Source organism: Lolium rigidum, chromosome 2, assembly GCF_022539505.1.
Source record: "Lolium rigidum isolate FL_2022 chromosome 2, APGP_CSIRO_Lrig_0.1, whole genome shotgun sequence".
Lineage (NCBI taxonomy): Eukaryota > Viridiplantae > Streptophyta > Magnoliopsida > Poales > Poaceae > Lolium > Lolium rigidum.
The window spans coordinates 276,768,526-276,784,674 of record NC_061509.1 but is presented as its reverse complement, the minus strand read 5'-3'; the positions used below and the strand labels follow the sequence as shown (position 1 = coordinate 276,784,674).

The 16,149-nt window shown below is 46.1% G+C and overlaps 2 long non-coding RNA genes and 1 pseudogene across 6 annotated transcripts in view; 2 read left to right on the top strand and 1 right to left on the bottom strand.

Annotated features, from left to right (window-relative positions):
- Positions 1–3,450, top strand: part of LOC124693498 — a 65,461-nt gene extending 62,011 nt beyond the window's left edge. Inside the window, exons 2-5 of the long non-coding RNA XR_007000043.1 lie at positions 55–173; positions 612–766; positions 875–977; positions 2,380–3,450. This is a non-coding gene — a long non-coding RNA (uncharacterized LOC124693498). The remainder of the gene's footprint in view (positions 1–54; positions 174–611; positions 767–874; positions 978–2,379) is intronic.
- A 1,590-nt stretch (positions 3,451–5,040) lies between these two features.
- Positions 5,041–7,153, top strand: LOC124690999 (annotated as a pseudogene).
- Positions 7,154–8,531: 1,378 nt separating this feature from the next.
- Positions 8,532–15,390, bottom strand: LOC124693497. Of its 5 annotated transcripts, XR_007000042.1 has the most exons (10): positions 15,216–15,390; positions 15,052–15,127; positions 14,214–14,538; positions 12,912–13,982; positions 12,635–12,798; positions 12,314–12,492; positions 9,867–10,041; positions 9,589–9,698; positions 9,306–9,488; positions 8,532–8,998 (listed from the first exon to the last, which is right to left on the bottom strand). It is a non-coding gene; the product is annotated as an uncharacterized LOC124693497 (long non-coding RNA). The 5 variants fall into 5 exon arrangements; XR_007000041.1 differs by having other exon boundaries at positions 9,306–9,698; positions 12,905–13,982; XR_007000038.1 differs by having other exon boundaries at positions 9,306–9,698.
- Positions 15,391–16,149: the final 759 nt, after the last annotated feature.

Here is a 16,149-nt window from a genome sequence, read left to right as displayed (position 1 = left end):
ATAACTAAAAGAAAATTGTCTCTAATCTCTGTCTCTTGTTCCCTTATGTACCAGGCGGGGCTGCAGAATTTATGTTCGGCAATGCGAGCACCCGGAATTGAGATGTTCGACGAGACACTGATTGGCGGCAATGGGCACCACGTTCGGCAAACACACGATGGCCGGCAGTTCAGGTTCTTATTTAGAACCCTCTTCTACATCATCTCCAGATATTCAGTTTGTTTGGTTTGCTATACGCCAATACATAGCTCCATCCATGTGCTCCACTGTTGCTCGATGTTCCTTGTGTTGATCTGGTACACAAAAATTAGTCCTCCCTCCATATCGGTTTATTAGGCTAACTATGAAATTAGGAGAATAGAATTAGGCTCAAATGGTGGCATCTTCATCATCCGCTTTACAACCAGGTTAGTTTCTTTATGCTACCGGCTAATGTGGTTGCTCTGACGAGAGTGGCTTTTAGCAATTGCTATCTAGATCCTTTAAATTTGCTTAGTCTATACCGGAACTTGATTTTGATCTGGTAAAATTAATCCCCTACTCTGAATTCGTGTACTATTTGTGTCTTCTGTTAAATTATGTTGCTGAAATGTGTGTGCTAATATTCGCAGGGTTCTGTGCTACAGCGTCAAGTTATACTCTACTGCCTTGGAGTAAATTTCACCTACCAGCCTCTTGTGCACTGTCGGAGCTGTCTGTAAATAAACGAGCAAGTGCAGCTGGTTTGCATGGTTCAGTGCTGAAGCCTCGCTTGACATCAACTTAGGTCTGAGTTTTCTTGAAGTTCTTATCGTCGCATCATAGAAATCACAGTAAATTAGTTTCTTCTTTTGTATTTGTGACGCGTTAAATGTTTATCTTGATTTTCTTGCAGTTTGCGATCCCTTGCCATTCAAGTCTTGTGAGGTTTCGTTGCTAGATTTGCAAGATCTCCCTAGGCACACAAGTTATTTGAAGCTGTGGATTTCTCGTTGAAGGTGAGAGATTCATCCAAATTGGTTGTTTCAGTCCCTCCTACATAAAAGAATCTGGATAGGTAATCTATCTAATTCAGTAATTCATACCTAAAGAAGAGTGAATACATGTAAAGGAGAAACAAAGTCATGATTCCTATTCAGAAAGCTAAATAAAATGTGAAATGTATAGCAAGATCTTGAGCTTTGAGCGCAACATACACAATCTTCGTACTTCGAGAAACAGTTACAATAAGTCGTATCATATATTTCCAAGGTACAATAGCCCACATTTGTTTCCTAAGTCTACTTGGTTTGTTTAGGGACGTGTAGTCACTTTTTACCACTCAAGATGTATGTGCAACTGTGCACAAGCCGTCTTACATGTCATATTGTTTGCAGAATATTTTGCACCAGCAAAGTTTTGTTCATTTCATTGGTATTACGTACCAAGATGTCTTATGAGCCTACATTTTATTTTATTTGTATGGATATCACTTTGAGAAATACGTAAATAGATCTTAAAATTCATTAACATGTTTTGTGTTATGTCCATGTTTCGCAAGAAGCAACATCTGAATGTAATTATATATTCATGCATCTAGAATGTCATGAAGCTTCTGATATAGTTTATTTATGTAACTTTGGGCTCCGCAGCATTTCAATAGTGCTCACAATGAAGAGATGAATTAAGTTGAACCTCATTTTCCTTAATGTTAAAACTTAAAAGGGTGAAAGTTTATTGAGTTTACGAATATATTATTGTCATGATCCTTTTACAAAGGGTTTCCTAGATAACTTAGAATTGTTTCCGAGTTCGCAGATAGACAAAAAGTTTAGATATAGCTGAAAGAAACCTATTCTATGGCATTAGATATAGCTAAAAAAAGGATACAACTTTAGACATGGATCAATGCCTGGGCAGCGTATGGAGAGAACGAGATTGGTAACAATATTAGTATAAAGTTTGTATGCCGGTTCAAATGGACTAAGAAAACTTGAATACTTTATTAAGAATATATATATTATTAGACATTACTAAATATAGTTGTTGATCTGTTTTATACTTGTCATTTAACTAGAATGAGCAAACAAATTCATAAGATTATATGTGCGCTGCCCAAGATAATACTAATTTTACATCTCACCATTGACATGAAAACTAAAATGATGTGGCCAAGCGTGGATGAATTTATAAGCGATTTAGTTAAAAATCATAATGTATTTTCTCTTAATACCGATAACAGTGTGGTGCATAGAGATACATAGTATATCGAGCATAGGAATGGAGGTGGGACTAAGGTCTTTCTTGATGGTTATCTTCACACGGCTGCCAGCCTTGATCCTTTTGGCTGTATTTTATCTTATTCATTTGAATATTAGTTCCTACATTTTCGAGCTCTTACACTATTTCGCTCTTGTGCAGAATATGAAGTAACTTTGCAGTCTGATTTTCACCAGCCTAAATTTTGACCAATGCTGGTAGATTTTCATAAGCCAAGAAGTATGCGCTCACAACCGCGTCTTGCTTAAGCCAAGAAAAGATTGCTTCTAAGATGAATTTGCTGAACAAGACCCTTGGCTGCTCTGATGACCTGCTGCAAATTACGATCGTCAAGCACCCAAGACTCGAGGTTTCAGCCTGAAAGGAAGGCTGCTGTCCTGATATATTGTCATGAAGATACTATAGGACAGGGGGCTTATGAGTCCTAAGTTCACCCCATTGGGTGATGCGAATGATGTATACATCACTTCAAGGTCGACTATTACAAGGAGAGTGTTCCTGAGCTTGCAGACGTGTATGCATCAGTTCGCACCCCGGCGGCGTCGAGCAGCAACATCATAACTGTGCCTCGATCCTCTGTCAAGACTTGTAGGAGAAGCTTTTCTGGGGCGAGGCCGATGGTGGCCATACGCCAAGGCCCAATCGCCGCGGGCTTCGACGACACCATGCCCGGGTCGGTTTCGGCGTGCAGTTGATGGGGGGCGTGGCAGTTGGTGGAGGAAGCCACGGGATTTCTTGGCATCACGACATCGGAGGGCGTGCGGGCCGGCAGCTGGAACCCGTGCGGTCCGGCAGCTGGAACCCGTGCGGTCCGGTGGTGGTTGATAAGGCCACGGTCATGGCTACCCAAGGCCGCGAGGGATCAGGAAAGGGCCAAGTATGGGAGGTGTGGGAGAGCAAACGGCGGGGAGAGGCTATGGGGAACATGAGAAAGCACACAGCGGCGCTAGCCTGTGGGCTGAAAGAGAAGACTGATTCCCCTTCGATTGTTTTTTGTGTCCTTCATTGTTGAGTCAGAGAGGCATGTAGGCTTTTTGAGAGTTCACTGTGAATAATTTTTTGAGCTTATCACCGTGAAGTTATTTTTATTACCCTTATTATTTTAAGGTTATAAATGTTCATCTATTCATTTTATTATGACATGTATATTTCTTTTTTAATCATACAAACTTACGATCGAAAGTGGTGGAAAGAATTTTTTTTCAGGAAGTATTATATTTGAGTTTTTATCCTATATATGTTCCAAGTTTTTATTCTATAAATGTTTAAATACTACACACGGTTATTTTTCCTATATACTTTCATTATTTACATGCATTATATGTTCACCCATTCACCCGTATAACATAGACGCCATTAAATATACGGGAAGGAGCCGTGGCGAAGCACGGGCATTCAACTAGTCTGCTTAGAAATCTGAACTTGTGAACCGTGTTTGTCGCCGGAGCTGGCGCAGAGCTATACCAGAGGAGCAGTTGGACGGCGCCATCAACATCTGCAGGCTGGGCCGAGATAGCCGGCGCTTCGACTAGGTTGCAGGCCACGACGTGCACGACGTCCACCGGATAGATGTCTCGCGCCACGCCGCTTCGTAACCAGGCCACGCTCCGCACTGGCCTGCGGCGCCTCGGTGCTTCCGTCTCGCGCGGCTCAGGCTGTCGTAGCGGCCACGGCCGGCGGGTTCCGGGAACTTAATTCTGAATTTTGTGTCGAACCCACATGGACACAAGGGAGGCCAACGAGTTGCGAGGTCACTGGCGCGACCCATGTGCGCAGCTGCACTACCCCAGGTAGACGTCGGCGGCTAGCCTCCACCAGCAAGGCCAACGGCGCCGCCCTGTCCCGCGCACTGTGGACGCTGGCATTGGCATCGGCATAGGACACCGACGGAAAGATGCCTACCAAGTGTCCGGGCAGAATGGGCTGTCGGAGACGCCGTCACCGGGCGGGCGTCTCGGCAGCATGCAGGTGGCTCTTGGCCGGCGTCTTCGGGACTGGTAATGCAATTAGGCGGGCCAACGGCGCGGCCTTGTCGCACGCACGGTGAACACCAACCTTGCGCCGTCAGCACCGGCCAGCATAAGCATCGGCATGCCACACGGACGAAAGATGCTCGCGAAACAGCTGCCACGGCCCACGGCGCGGCAGTGCGGCAACGCTGTAGTCATTACAATGAATTGACCATGCAGCCAAGCCCCGATATGCTCAGCGTCGGCTCCCGATCCTAGCACCGCGCGGCATGCCGGCATCAGCGCGGTGAACGCCGCCCATCGGTCCTTCTCTGGCCAGCCGTCACGCGCCCAAGGTCAGTGATCATGGCGCGCATGATCGTCGGAGCAGATACAATCAGCGTGCACGTGAGCCCGCTTAAAATGTCGCGCCGTGACCGGATCAGGTCCTCCTTGCATCGGTCGCTGCCGCCGCTGCCACACCCGCCTTGTTCATGCTCACGCAGCCGCCGGCGGGTTGCCTGCAGCACAGGCACGAACAAACATGTCAATAATTTTGGTCGTGGGGTCTACCAGTAATACGTACTCGTCTTCTCAATAATCTTGAAGACATCCTAAGTTGAAATTTGCAGAAAAAGTCGGCACATGTGGACGAACAAAATAACTCGATCCCCTCGCCTCATGGAGAATATTGAAAAGCTTGCCGCACGGCATTGCCGCCTTGCACTCGTTGCGCGCCAACGCATGCGAGGTCGGCAACCGCTCCAGATCGAAGCCGCCGCGGACACTTCAACCACGCTCGCGGCGGCCCACGTGCTCCTCCTCCTCCCTTGCCTACGGCCGTGCGGTGCAGATGTACGCGAGATGCAGGGACGTGTTCGAGAAACCAGACATGGTCCTCCGGACTTCCGTCGTGACCGGGCACGAGCAGAACAGGATGGTGCTGGAGTTCTTTGCAAGGCATGTTGTTGGACATGGCGTCGTGCCGAGTCCAGTCACTCGATGAGCGTGATCTCTGCAGCCAGAGCCAGCGTAGTTGACGGGTGGCTGCAAAGGGCAGGCCTGCCATCCATTTGTTCTCAGGAAAAGAATGTAAGTATGACATAGCTCTAGTGATCTTGGGTTTTACACGAGGATGGGAGCATTATAAGATGCAAGGAGGCTGTTCTTAGGAATGACGGAGAGAGAGGACGTCGTCAGGTGGAGTTGTATGCTCACTGGATATGTGGAATCTGGAGACACATGTGAAGCATTCTGTACATACAAGAAAATGATCGAGGTAGGAATGAAGCCAAATTCAGTGACTGTTGTGAGTGTTGCACAGGCCTGCTCGCTTGCTCTTGATCTTGAAGAAAGGTGAGAGGGTGCATGACATTGCTATCAAGATAGGGCGCGAACTTGAGATGACAGTTGCAACTCCGCTGGTCGATATTACATGTAGTGCTCTTGTCATGAGAGTGCTATCATGACCCTGATGCTGCCACTATGGTGAAGGTACTTGCTGCATGCTCGGAGTCTGGTGTTATGCGCGGAGCCTTTTGCCTTCATGGCTATTTGGTCAACACTGGCTTCTGCGATAAGATGTTTGTGGTAGCTGCACTTGTGAATTTGTATTCAAAATGTGGAGACTTGGCTAGCGCTGTCAGGGTATCTGAAAGCGCCACTGAGAAGGACTTCGTGCTATGGAGCTCACTGATCTCAGGTTATGGGCTCCATGGCCTTGGGCAGCAAGCTGTTAGTACCTTGTACCAAAGGATGGTTGCCTCTTCAGTTAAACCTAATAGTCTGACATATGTACCCGTGTCATCAACGTGCAGCCACTCTGGAAATTGTGCAGGAAGGAAATGTCCATTTTTAAAAGCATGGCTCAAGTTTATGGAATTATGCCAAATACAGAGAATCGTAGTGCCATTGTTGGTCTCCTTGGCCGTGCACGTGCTGGTAAATTTCGGGAGGCAACAGAACTCCTTGGTGAAATGGGTGGGACAGCTGATGCTCATTCTTGATGCGTCATGCTTGCTGCCTGCAGAGCACACGCGACTCAGAGATGAGTGAAGTGGTAGCTGCCAAACTGCTCAAGCTGGATCCTTACCATGCTGGCTACAATAATCTCTTGAGCAGTATATATGCATTTGATGAAAAGTAGGACAGTGAAAAGGAAACTGGGACGTTATCAGACATAGGGGTTTAAGAGAAGTGCCGGTGGCCTGGGCATCAAATGCCTGGCGACGTCTCCACTCTGACGCCGACGCTCCGTGGCCTCGCCGGGCGGGGAGCTCGGCTGCAGGCCATGCCGCGCCTGGACATCACTGGAAGCTGGGCGGCGTCACCCTGTTCTGGATCGACAATTGGATCGGCGGCGAGATGATCGGCATCAAGTGGCCGGTCCTCCGTTCGCGCGCTCTGCACCGCGATGACACCGTCAGTTCGGTGCTCACTGTTGGCGTGCGGCAGGCCCTGGTTCTGCAGCAGTGCAGCTCACCTCCGCGGGCGAGCGCCAGCTGCCGGCCCTCCTCGCTCTGGTGGGCGACGTCGTGCTCTCGGAGGCCGTGGACACGCGTGAGCAGACGCGCTGTCGCAAGAAGACGGGTGGCCTGGACGCTTCCGCCATGCAGAAGCTGCGGACCCGGCATCGGCGCCCCTTCCCAAGACTTCGTCTGAACAACTTTGCTCCGTCGAAGGCGAAGTTCTTCGCCTGGTTGTTGTCCAGTGGAAGAACATCCAGTCCCTCGCTGAGGCCGTCTGGCCGATATCCCAAGCTCCCCTGGAGGATGCAAACCACATCTTCCTTGAGTGCCAGTTCGTCCAGTTTCCTGGCGATGCCGAGCGTCCGGCTCCTCCACAAGTGCGCCGTGCCCGTCGCGGTGACCATTGGCTTTGCGACAACCTTCACCCTCCTCTGTCTGTGGAAGCACAGGAACACCGTCGTCTTCCGGACAACAGCCCTGCCGCCCCCTCCTGCGTAGAACGTGCCGTGATGAGGCACGTCACTTCAGTTCCTTGAAAACAAGGTCTTTGAATGCACTTCACTTCCTGGTGGGTTTATGCACCATTTGTGAGGCAATCGTTAGTCATAAAACAAAAAGTTCACAATTTGCTAACGGGCAATTGCAGTTTAGTTTTGAACTGATTGTAACATCTTTCCTCATAGCACAGACACTTCAGGAAGTGTAAGGCTGTATTTCTCTTCGTACAAAGATCAGTTATGTACGTTTTGTGAATCTTTTAACTTCCTGATGGCCAGAGCATGGAAAACTTTTAGGAGTACTATAATTATAGATTTATAGAAGCTCATTGACCTGATGTCAACACAAATTTTCTCAACTAACCACTGGTTCGTAGTTGAGGTAGGTAGATTCGTTTCATAGACTGCTTTTGTTCAGGTCTGCTCATGACTCAGCACTCATGATATGCGGGCAGTTGGAGATCTCTTAGGTCCCGCTGACTGTTTGATCGTTCTCTTGACATAATGTGCTACTACATGCCTAGAAACTCCAATGCTTTCGAAGAGTAAATGCATCTTATACAACCAACCGATTCAAGCACTTGTTTCCAATAGATCACTGCTATCCGTTTTCTGAAAGTGAGAAAGAGTTGACTGGATTTTCACGGGCACCCAGGACACTGCGAAGAAAATGAGAAGTGAAACGACGGGTGGCAGATAATCCCTGTACCTCAGATTTCAGTGAAATTTCACAACATTCTGATTCTTAGCCTTATTGTTCTCTTTTTTTTCTCCTGTGTTGCGAAGGAATAAATATGACTTGATGGCTGACCATCTCTCCAGATTCACATAAATCACAACAGTGTGCTGCACACACCTGTTCCCGTCGATCTGTCCTGGTGGTTTCTTTAGCGTGATCCGGCTATCATTTCCACAAATTTGGAATATATTAAACAAAATATTATAAGTCTCGCGCGATAAAGCAAGCACGTCGCCCACCATAATTGCAAGAATAAGCGGTCACACGGGGTAATCGGACTGGAACTAGCAAAGCTGGCTCAGCACTGGTTTTTATCTAGCGACTAGAAAGACATGAACCAAACTAGCTTAGCTAGATTGGTAGAAGTTCAATTAGCTTAGCTATTTTAGTTTGGCAAAACGGCTTATATTATGGAACAGATCGATACATGACATCACCTAATTTTCAGACGTTCAGATCACGTAATGATGATTGATCAAACCAATAATCGATGGCTGATGCATCTACACATCACTAGGAAGTCCAGATATGTATTCAGAGGCGCCCAACAAGAGAACAAATAGTGCAACAGATAGACAGCAATATATCCATCAGCTAGTGACGTGAAACTGCAAGAAAATTAAATCAACAGTGACACAGAGCAGATCTATTTCCAACAGCACCAGCTAGCAACTAGTTTCCGGCCGGCAGCCAAGGCCAGCAAACTAACATGCACATCATGACATCAGCTACAGCAAAATAACTTCAGTTTCGACGGCACAACGAGTGTTTTACTAGTAAGCTTGCTCACCACACATCCATGGCTGTATGCCGCTACTAATCTTGTTCAGCACATACTCACATCAGAGAAACGTCTCTCGGGGTATCAAGGACCAAGCACAGCTAAAACAAAAAAAGCATGTCCGGCTCATCCGACGCCCAAGCCTCCCTGCAGGCCCACATAAGGGGCATACTGCTTCGGCTCCACTTCTCCCTTGCGGCTGCCGCATCAGGGCAGCATGCATCCACTTCTCGCATTCACGAGCCACGGCAGTCTGCTCCTCCATGTACCGCTTCAGCTGTCACATCCGACAACCCCTTCGTCAAAGAAGCTCATCTATCCATCACCTGCATGACAACAGACAAGAAAGGTTCATCTCACAAAAACTGTTGCTCGGCACACAAACAAGACATACAAAGCATCAACACGCTCACAAGGAATGTTCAATAAGCGACATTTTGTGTGTTCATGATGTCATATACTAACAAGCGAGTATAAAGTATGAGCAAAGCAAAGTCAAGTATCGTTGTGCTCTGGTATATCTGTTGGGTTTATTCCTAGGACCAAGCCCTTTGGCATGTGAGCTAGATACCAGCACCACAATGAACTACAATACTGAAGTTGACATCGCTGTCTATGTTACAGAAAACTTACTTTATTGTGGTCTTTGAGCATGCAGACCCTTATCTTCAGCCAGCCTGACGGTGCCGCTTGCCTTTCTGCTGGTCATGGTTCTTGAGCCTGATCAGGAACTCAACGGATGGCCTCGGTGAACTTAATGTTCTTCTCCTTGGCATCCGCCACGACCTGGGCAATGACCTCCTTAAGGGAATCAGTCTGCAACTTTGTGCAAAGCAGAGTCAAAATGATATCAGCTGCATATTCTGTGCTCTGCAGAAATCCTGCTACAATACATAAATTCTTCTTGGCAACCGACATGGGTGAACTAGCCGCCATGCGACAGCGACATGAGCAGCATGCCGCATCCACCTCTTCATGTCAGGTATCATGTTGGCAAAGGATGCCATGTAGTACACTGTGTTAATGCTGCAGAAAAAAAAAGATATAGCATCATACTGAGGCAAGAACTTACAACAATGAACTTGGTCATGACACTACAATAAGAAGAAAATTTTATCATTCTCCACCACTTGTCATTTTAGGAAGAAAGAAGGTAAAATGCTTTAGAAAGTACAGTTGCCAGATGACACCAACCAGTAAAGCAGCAGCGATAAGATGGTGGTGGATGTGGCGAGGAGCCAACCATGGCAGCACAGAAGCCAAACATGTTGAAACTAAGCTGCGTCATCGAGGTTAGGAGTATCCTCCCGACTGCAGAGACGTGTGAAGCCCGTATGCGCCACTCAAAGTGCTTGCTCCAGACCAGCTACTGCAGAATATCAAATGAACCATCCTATCAGAATAGACGAAGTCCACAGTAGCAGCACTAACAAAAGAAAAATTACATAAACATTAATGCTACTCCTGTTGCAAAAGACTGTTGCCCCTGAATAATTAGGCAGAGATCCAGTTAATTTAAGAGATGACGCTGAGTGTATTGTTAATTTGTTATGCTATTCAATGTAGTGAAAGCAATATAAAAGTAGCACTCGTTCTAGGTCTGAGAAGAAAAACAATTATATTTCCAGCATGGTCTCATGTCCAGCAGAGAAACTTCATGCTAATTGGCAGTACAAGCTCCAGGCAATAGAAAACTCATGTACTGAGGTACAATATCAATCAGCTACCTAAGTTACTCATTCTGATGGGCATAGCTCTACTAGCTCGATATATTTATTAAATTCACATGTATCAATATTCAGTTTCTTCTATGGTTCACTCTAGTCTACTAGCATGTGAACCAGCAAAAATGTCCACATATACACCATAACAAGAAGTTTCATCATTACAAAGGTATTGAAATGGTAAATGTTATCCCCTAGCCATGCTCCTAGAAGAGTAATTAAGTAACAAGTTAGAAAGAACATTCAGAAATGAAAGGTGAACTCTCTCAGGAGGAACAGCACGAACTCTATGATGGCAACAATTTCGTACTGACATAGAGCATATTACCTGAATTGGAGCAAGCAAAATTACCACTGCACTCTACTAAAACTTGGCTATTTTGTTCTATAAAAAGAACATGTACCAATGGGGAGATCAAAGTTTCTACTGCAACTTATTACTACATAAAGTGACTGGCTATGGGATAATAAAGTAGCGGTAGCAGTAGGGTTAGCACTAGTAGCAGCAGAGGCCAAAAAGGGCTGGGGAGATTTGGGCCGCCTATTTGGCAAATCGTAACAATATCGCAGTTAATCAAAACTCTCTTCCTCTCCTGTTAACAAAGATCGGTGCCTTTCTGGTGAATGATTGACGTCGTTGATCGGTCACCTTTGCCGCACTTTCCATCCATTCTTTTAATAGCCATGTTGCTGTACCCAATCAGTCTAGAGAAAGCGAAAACATCATACATCTCAGTTTCAGCATCACTCTGAACTTTGAAAATTGAACTCATGTTGACTTGTCAACATGGGCGATGCTGGGCACCAGTTGATGCTGAATCATCGTGTAAAAGACACACAAGCAGTCTTACAGCAACATCCCTTGCTTTGCATTGGTCACATCTTCACTGGTGATGATGATGAAGACAACATGGATGATTGGGACAATGGATAGAGAAAGGATTTATCTCCATTTTACTTGATATGCGTCAAGATGACGATAAAAGACTCACCACCTAAGCGGACCTATGGCCCTTGTCATATTTCTTGGCCTTCTTCCCACAATGAGGGTCGGGCCCGCCAATTAGTTAAGCCTAATCCTCAAGCAGGAGACCCACCATTGACCCCTAATCTATCTACACGCTATATCTAGTAGACCGGCCAAGCAGACAAAGATCATGTTGGTTAGCTCCCCAGTTTTCTTCTTCATTCAGCCACCCTAGCAATTTCTAATTGCCACTGCAAAATGGGCCTGAACTTTTTAATGCCCTAGAGGAAGCGCTTTTTGCAGGGCGCCATCAGCTGCCACTTCTTTTTTAAACAAAATTATGAATTCTGTAATGCCCAAGAGGTGGTCAGCCACCATGGTTTTGTAATGCCCTAGAGGACGTTTTGTTTAGTGTCCCAGTCCAAGGCCAAGAACAAGGGCAGCAACCCTTTCATCACAACAAAAAAAGGATAGCAATGGCAGGTTCAAAAGATATTTCAGAAATAAGAAGAGAATGCAACTGTTTGCAACGGGATGGATAACGGTCATGGATGGCGTCTGCTGGGCTTGCCCATGATATTCTGCTGCTAGATTATGCGCTGGCAGTTTGACACCATGAACACTGCCTTGAATCTCTTGAGTTGGTGGCAGCAGCAGAGAAATGGATGCATGTGGGAAACGTCCAATGCCACCAGGCCCAAAAAATGGCTCCAAATATCATGTCAATGGTGAAACTTTCTTTCTAATATTAAGATCCCAATATGTCCATGCTAAGTACAGTACCTAACAGCCTAACGCTAACAGTGGCAGGTAGTGACAGGAAGAAGGCAGCTAAAGGGTCAATGACAAAATGCCGCTGGTTGCCTTTTAATTCCTGTCTACTTCCATCCAGGTCATGAAAACTCATACATTAGCAGCGTGAGTGGGTGGGCGAGGAGGAAGGGAGAGACCTGTTAGAGTGTTAGAACCAGGGCATCCACCAGATGTACATCTTGCCGAGGTTTTTGTGGGAGACCACTTCAGCAATCAGGCGGCGCGCCTGGCCTTCCACGGAGAGTGGCAGGGAGGGGGCCGCGTTGACACCCACCACGAGACTCCCTGGAGCCTTGCCGTGATGTTAGTGATGGCCCTTTGTAATCATTCGAAACAACATGCAGGGTCAGAGGAGCGCTGCGGTCGGTTTGGCAGGATTTAAATATGTACGTATAGCATCGCCACAGTGCAAGTGTGCGATATTGGTAATACCAGTGCCTGTGGGTTGCGGACCTCACCTCCGCTGGATTTGCTGGTTTTGGTCCACCAGTGCGTCGTGGATGAAGGTCTCGAGGACGGTCATGAGCACCTCCTTGTGACCCCTGAGGACCGACAGAGTGATCTCACATACCTTTAGAAAGATGCCTTCATACCCAGCGATGCCCAAGCCATCAATCATGCTCTGCAAAATTGTAAATTTAGCACCTCCGTTTAAAACTTGTAACGTAAACAGATTCAGTTGGTCAGATAAGCTGCCGCTCAAAAGAAAGTGCAAGACAAGATCTCACTGCTTACTTGTGTAAGCCTAAACGGCACCACCTTGGGCTTCTCAAGCAGCAACCCCTTCTAAAACAGGCAACTGAAATCCACATGGACACAGTCCCCGGTTGTCGAGTCAATAAGGATGTTTTCACCATGCCTGTCACCAAGCCCAACAATGTGCCCAACCATCAACCAGACTGCAGCAGTATGTGCATCAGCCAATCTGGCACGAAACCATGCAGCTGGTTCAGCTTTGGTATGACTGATGGAACCATCCTCCTAATCAGCTCTGCAGTCTTAATCCCAAGAACAGCCTCAGCAAATTCACTGACCACTGCAGGATGACTCAAAAGTCTAGATGAAACGTAATCATATAAATTATCTCTAACACGGAAGTTCTTCGAGAGGAAAAGTTCTATTCCTCCTTTGAAACAGTAAGTGCAGCCTCTGTGAATTAATCTCGATGAGGTCTTCCTTACGATGGGATCGGGGTTATCAAGCTGAGCAATAAGCAATACAAATGAGCAGAAAAAAACTTCTCCTTGAGTATCACTGGCTTGCATAACTGCAGCAGTTGATTCCAAAAGAGTCATTAGAACGTGAGAATCTTCAGCTTGTGCAAAAGCATGCTTTATTTTGTCCATGAAGTTGACTTCTTTGGTGCCCCCCTCCATACCCACTTCATCTGAGAACAGAATGTCACTTAATTCTCATCTCAAGCAGAACCTCCCTGCTAGAATGTCTCAATACTCGTGGCAAAACTTCAACCATAGAAATGATACATTCTCTGGAAGTCTGCGCATAGAGGAACTTGAAGAAAAGTATGTGGGCCTTCAACATGTTATTTTTGAAGTCAACAATCTCAGCTTGCAGTCCACAGTAGAAATAGTATGGACAGTTTTGATATCACACTGAGGGCAACAGAAACCTTTTAAGAGAAGATGTAATGTTGAGACTGGTTGTTTTGAGTGCTTGTCCAAGAACAGCTTGCAACTGCTCCCTGCTTTGTCAGTAACATTAGTGGTTCCATTTAAACAAGAGAGGAAACCAAGTGAAAAGGCAAGGCATTTCCACACTTTCTCAGGTCCTAAATCGCCAAACAACCTGAAGAAACACAAGCCAACTCGAGGCTATCAGATCTTGCAGAACTAGGAAAACAAAGTGTAGTTTTGCTACAAGCAAATGCAGATAAATTTATATTCCTCGACCTAGGGAATGACTTCAATAGTATTTGGTAACCATAATCCAACCAGAACATGTTTTGTTGTTTCATAAAAAGCATAAAGTGGAAAATGCATAGTCTGAAATCAGGTAAAAAGAAGCATATTTACTTACTCAAGTTTCTTGAACATCACCAGAGTACAGGACAATAATGGGTAGTGACATAAGGGCTTCATTTTGAACCTCAGCATATTCACTATGGATAGCCAGTTCAAGGACTTCAAGGTAACATTCGGTATTCAGTCTATCGTCAATCTTGGCAATAAATTGTACCATAAGGCATTTTAACTTCCAGTCCAAACATGCTTCAGTGGAATGACCATCAGACCACATCCGTTTCAGCAAACTGATGAGATAAACATAAGCAGGATAAGCATAGTCTTCACCACAGTCACCAATCAACCGAGCTTCATCTTCAAATAGTTTAGTGTCTCCAGACCTAACATAGACATTCGGACATGAAGTGAACAATAAAACTGAAACAAAGAGAGCCATATCATAGTGAATCTAGAATGTTAGGTATGGCCTAGGATCAAAGGTATGAGGCTTATAAGCTTATCCTAGGACAACGGATCAGTAGATCCCTTATTCATATTTATAACCTTCTGATATGTTCAAGTGCTGTTTTATGTTCTATATGATTTTGATTCAGGGAAGGATGGACTACTGGGGATGTGAGCATGCAGGGTATATAAGCTGGGTTTACAGAGACAGCTCATCAAAATTATTTAGTGAGCTACCTTATATGAAGAACAAGTAATTCCAAGAAGTTGTATTGAATAAGCCTAAGCTACACAAGCAAGGATTTAAACACAAATAGGACTACAGAAACCTCAAAAGGAATGTTAAGAAGTAATGTGTTTGTTATAGGTAAAGCAACCTAAGATCCCAAATATACTTCACATATGTTGCAACATGGCATGTCAAAAAAGCAAAAGGAAGAAAACCTTACATCGGAGAAGCATTACAGTCTGAAGAGCTTTGAAATATAGTAATACGTCAAAGGAAAACAAACATTTCTTGGTTGCCTGCATCATTCAATAATGTTAGAATGTCAAGTTAAAAAATAATGACAAGCTAAAATTAATTAAATGCAGCTCCATAATTTCTGCCCACCTGCTTGCAGATCCAAGGGATCCATGAGAGAACTGGTAGTCGGGGTCTGGGAAGAAGGGGAGGATGCGGCCGATGACGCGGACGACCTCGGAGGGCGACCGTTGAAAAAGACCCCGGGGAACCGGCGCGCCGTGTATGTGAGCAGCTTCAGCACCGCAGTGGTCTCCCTCTCGTTCGCTGCGTCGACCATAGAGAATCTCAGTCTGCCCAATCGCTGCCATCATCCGAGCGAGGGGAATGGGACAAGGAGGGAAGATAAGGACGGACCGGTGGGGGAGGGGAGGACATGGTCGCGGAGGAGGCTGGGGAGGACCTCGCGGAGCTTGGCCATGAAGTGGGCGGCGGAGGAGGAGCCCGCGGTGAGCTCGCGTAGCTCCATGACGTGGCTGGAGTAGTTCGACATGGCCGGCGGTGGTTTCCGCCACCGGAGCGGCCGGGGCGGGAGGGGAAAGGGTTCGTCGGCGGCGGATTCCAAGAACTTTTTTTTTCTTCTGAACGTTTCCGTCATTTGTGGGCTTTGCTAGCTTCTGCTGTTGGGTTACACAAGTGGCCCAATACAAAGACTGGCAACTACCTCCCCATACTGTTATAATTTATTTATTTATTTTGAGAATCCATATTTTTTTAGAGGGGTAGCACTGAGCCTCCGAGGATCAAATCACCCGATCCCCCGGGTGGATAGCCATAGGATGGGTGTGCGGTAAACCATCCGTTCACAAACTCAACGCTCCACGCCAAAGAAGAAAGAAAAGGCAGCCTGAAACCAAAAAAATCTCCGTCCTCTCGACTCGTACTTTGCGCGTGAGGGCAGTGGGTAGGAACTCCGACAACCGTCGATTGCATCGTTTGAGACCGCTTGCAGCAGCACCACAGATTGACAGCGTTGTTAGCTAGTTTATGACGGCAGCATTCCCGGCTGCTGACAGGAGCATCT